We start from the raw sequence: 4,840 nt of genomic DNA on the forward strand, positions 1-4,840 counted from the left end.
GTTGCATTCAGGCGGGCCTTGAAGATCTCCAGAGAAGCAGACTCCACAACCTCTCTGGGCAACCTGGTCCAGTGCTCCAACACTCTCCCAGGGAAGAAATTCCCCCTCATGTTCAGGCAGAACTTCCTGTGCTTCAATTTCTGCCCATTGCCTCTTGTCCTGTCACAAGGGACAACTGAAAAGAGTTTGTCCCCGTCCCCTTAACACCCTCCCTTCAGATACTTGTACACATTGATAAGATCCCCCCTCAGTCTTCTCTTCCCCAGGCTGAAGAGGCCCAGCTCTCGCAGCCTTTCCTCATAGGGCAGGTGCTCCAGCCCTCTGATCATCTTCGTAGCCCTACGCTGGACTCTCTCCAGTAGCTCCAGGTCTCTGTTGTCCTGGGGAGCCCAGAACTGGACACAGACTCGAGATGAGGCCTCGCCACAGTTGAGTAGAAGGGCAGGATCACCTCCCTCGTCCTGCTGGCAACAGTCTTCCTAATGCAGCCTAGGATACCACTGGCTTTCTTGGCCACGAGGGCACATTGCTGGCTCATGGTCAACTTGTCATCCACCAGCACTCCCAGGTCCTTCTCTGCAGAGCTGCTCTCCAGAGGGTCAGCCCCCAGCTTGTACTGGTGCCTGGGGTTATTTTTCCCTAGGTGCAGGACTCTGCCCTTGCTCTTGTTTAACCTCATGAGGTTCCTCTCCAGCCAGCTCTCCAGCCTGTCCAGGTCTCTCTGAATGGCAGCACAGTCCTCAGGCATGTCAGCTGCTCCTCCCAGCTTGGTAGCATCAGCAAATTCGCTGGGAATACCCATAGCTTCTTATGCCTGCCCTTCCTGCACCCCAGCACCAGTGCTAGCAGGGACTACCTTTCAGATAGGACAGCCCAGAGTACTCTGGGGAAATAAACAATCCATTAATGCAGAGTGCCCTTTTCAGCTCAGCTGAGTATCCCAATGACATCCTTCATACCAAGTGTTCCAGTTTAGGGTGGTGAAATGAGGGCTCAAAGAGAAAGCCCTCAAGAGAACTAAGTAGAGCAGACTTGCAGGCCCTGGAGCCCCAGGCTGGTGTCTCAGGCTGCGAGAACATGGCTTTTTCTTGCTGATGTTGCCTACTTCTGCAAAGAGAGCACTGGAGATTGGGACTGCAGCTATGAGGTATGGTTTTCATTTTCACATAGAAGATGGAAGAGGTGAGAAGAAAGACAGCCTTATTGGAAATTGGGGGTCTTGAGGGAACAAGTTCAGCAATGAGTAACTCCAGAGGAAAGGTCAGGAGGACACAATGTGGGAAACCAAATCCCTTCTAAGGTATCCTTGTACTGACTTTAGTGTTAAGTAGGACCAGAATGGAGCAGAACGGAGTGGGACGGTGGGAGAGGTAACAAAAGGTGCCAGAACATGTCGCGTGGAACCTGCTTGCTTGTGCATGCTAGGATTAACCTCCCAACAAAAGCCAGCCGGAGAGCCGACAGAAGACTCTGGAGACTGGGCAGGATCCTGGAAAGGCCTGTTAGCACAGCTGTGTGAAGACAGGTCTTGCAAAAGATTAGCAGCTGTTGGAGTCAGAGAGGAAAGCCTCTGAATGCAGATGAGGGAGGAGGGAAAGCAGTTTGGCTTTGGCTGAGCAGCCAGGGAAATGATTTCAAACCAGGAGGATAAAACCTGAGTGTAAAGTTACATGTCTCTGAAGAAATGTGAGATGGAAATCTTTAGGTGATGTATTTCAATAGGAAAGGTTGTTGCTTTTTAAGCAAAACCTGGCAACAGAACCCCCCTCCAAGACTACTCTGCCCTTTTCTCAATGGAATAGACTCTATTCTGTTATTCAAAGTAATCTGCTGCTGATGCCTGCAGGTAGCTACTGGTTTCAGGAGGACAATGGTGAGGGTGGTTTGCTGACAAAGATACAGACCACTTTTGAGAAGCAAAATGTATCATCTGCAGAAGTTAGGCAAGGCATCAGAGAGCAAGATATGGTTGGACTAAGGGCCATGGATGTTCCTTCTGGAGATATGAAGTGCAACTTAGGTACTAGCTGCATAATCCTGGAGATCTTCAAGGCCCGCCTGGATGCAACCCTGTCTAACATGCTCTAGGTGGCCCTGCTGAGCATGGAGGTTGGACTAGATGATCTCCAGAGGTCCCTTCCAACCTTTCTGATTCTATGACTCTGTGAATCCAGTGATGAGTCAGAGAAAACTGGTTGTAAATTTCAGACTCTGTTTGAAAATTGCCTTGTTAAGTACATTTTTTAATTGATTCTGAGAGCTGGAAATTCAGTGTAAGTTCATATGTTACCAAAAGAGAAATTTGAATCTCCTTTCTCTTTTCTGTGGAAAGTAAGTTAGTTTGTAGATCTAACTTTGGGTGTCCACCTTTTGAGCTGTGATCCAAATACATATACACTTTGAAGGAGCAGGAGGTCTGTGGTTTGATTCAGAAGGAATAGGATTAAATGTGAGATGTAACTGCAGGTTGCAATGTAAGTAGGACTAAATCATGCAAGAGATTTCTGGAATAGAAAGTGCAGAAAACCAACTTCTTGCAGAAACTCTGAAATGGAATGAGAAAACAGGAATGAAGAATAATGTAAAATCCCCACCTTAAAAATATGAGATAAAGCAAAAGTAAAGGATGATTTATGGCTAACAATGAACCTGAAGAAAAATACTAGGACTGAAGCAAGATTCATGCACTCATCTCTGAAGCTATGTTGTCTTGCCAATGTAATCCTGATATAATTCTCCAGTATGATATACTGTAATCCTGCTTTTTACTTATGACTCCTTGACTGTATTTAGGCCCTTGTTCTGCAAATATTCATGAGTCTGAGGTTTAGTGGCATTTTCAGGGTGTTGCCTGAGTGCATTTTGGGATAGAGCCTGCTTTACGGTTCCTGTAAGCCAATATTGGTTAAGCCTAATAATGGTTTTACAGAGATGAAACAATTTTAATTCCAGTTAAGAGTGAAGGTGTAGGTCAGTTTCTATTTTCTGAGGTCCTTGCAGCATTCTTTTGAGCTACAAATGTTGCTTCTCTATGGGGAAGCTGTGAACAAGTGCAGAAGAACAGATACGGTCCTGATCTCAGGGTTCAGATATGGGCAGCATGGACATCAATCAGAGCTACGTTTGCATGCCTCCAAGGAGAATTGGACCATGATGTGTAACTACATACTGCTGTGATTCTGGTTCTTTTTTAACTGATGCAACTTCTCTTAACAGTATGCTGCATTTTATCCTGGTTTAACATGCTGACTGAGAAATTAACTGAGGGCACGTATGACTATGTATCCCAGCCGAGTTCAGGGCTAGCTATGTTCAGAAGCACTTGTCACCTTGGACCCAAGATGGCTTGAGCTGCTCCTGGATCCAAGATGATTCACGTCCATCAACTACAGGATCTCTACTCGGCGGTCTCCTGTGCTTCTGCACCTAAGTTTGGCACTGGTTTGGGATTTACTACTTCTGGAATGTAAGTACCACCTGTGTTAAACTAGTCCAAACATTGGTTGCATAGAGGCTTGTCCACGCAGGGGAACTCTTTCAGAATAATGTATTCCTGATGAACTCCTCACCTCCCAGAATAACAGACTCTTCATGCAAAATTCACTTCAGAACGGACTCTTTCTGAGGACAGCACATTCTGGAAGAAGATTGGCCACAGTGTCTTAATTAAGCGAATTTTTCTTTAATTTTTTTTTAATTCAGACTACACATTCATTCAAGTTGTATTCATTGAGCTTTGATCAAAACCTCAGTCATTGCCTTCCTGCACGCAAGTATGTATCTAAAGGTATGGATATGAACTGACTAACTGGAACTAGTGCAAGCCTTCTGTAGGCACTGATATGGTCTTAATACCTTGCTCAGAAGTACACTGATGTTGCCTACAGTCTCATACAGAACCTATTATTTGAGAGTAAAGTGTCTATGCAGGAGAAAGGCTTAGCTTTCCTGAGTTTGGTAATGGCTTAGTTAAATTGATATTGTGCTGAGGGGCATGAAAACAGCATCTTTAGGGAAGCAGGCTGCTGGAGATCATGAGATGGAGGAGCTCACAAAATGAGCAGTATACTCTTTCTTGATAGTGGAGACTGAATTTGCTCTTTCAGAATTTGCAGCAAACTAACATTAATTTAGATCATGGCAAATGGAAGTTGCTGTTCTCTTCCTTCCTCACCATGTGTCCTTGCCCTGCGAGCTTGCAAGCTCATTTGCTTTGCAAAGCACCCGCAGATGCCTGGCAATAGCAGTATAAACCTATTCCTTCTGCCTCGACACTGCTGCATATATTTTCCACCGCTGGGATTCAGCGGTGGGTGGGTGGGTTCAGACGTCCTCTTGAGTAATTTAACTGGCATCACCCACTAGAGAGACGGAAGCAGCAGCAGAAGCACCCAGCTTTATCAGCTGCATTTCTTCCTTCGACTTATCAGCAAATGAACTCCCAGTTGGCTTTGTTTGACTTCTATGGTTTATGGGATTTGCTGCTTCCCTTCTTCATTTTCATATTAAAGGCTAGAGTCAGACTGTGCTCCTGCTCCTGTTGCCTCCAGCACATGAGCCGGTACAAGCGCTTCTAATTGCTCAGCTGCCTGATGTAATCAATGGGAGCTATATTGTATGTGTGGCTACAGGCACTTCATATTTTCTCCCCAGCCAGATAAAAAGAGTCAATTGGCTCCAGGTCTGTCAATAGTGACTAATCAGGTGCTGTACAATTAATTATGAAGGGGTGTCATTGTAAAACAATTCTGAGGTGGGAAAGAACAGGCCTGGGCCCTTTACCTGCTGGTACTGTTTGTGTTGCTAAGCCAATCCAGGCTGCGTCCTCTATTCCATTTAC

The sequence above is a fragment of the Rhea pennata genome, chromosome 2 (assembly GCF_028389875.1).
Source record: "Rhea pennata isolate bPtePen1 chromosome 2, bPtePen1.pri, whole genome shotgun sequence".
NCBI lineage: Eukaryota > Metazoa > Chordata > Aves > Rheiformes > Rheidae > Rhea > Rhea pennata.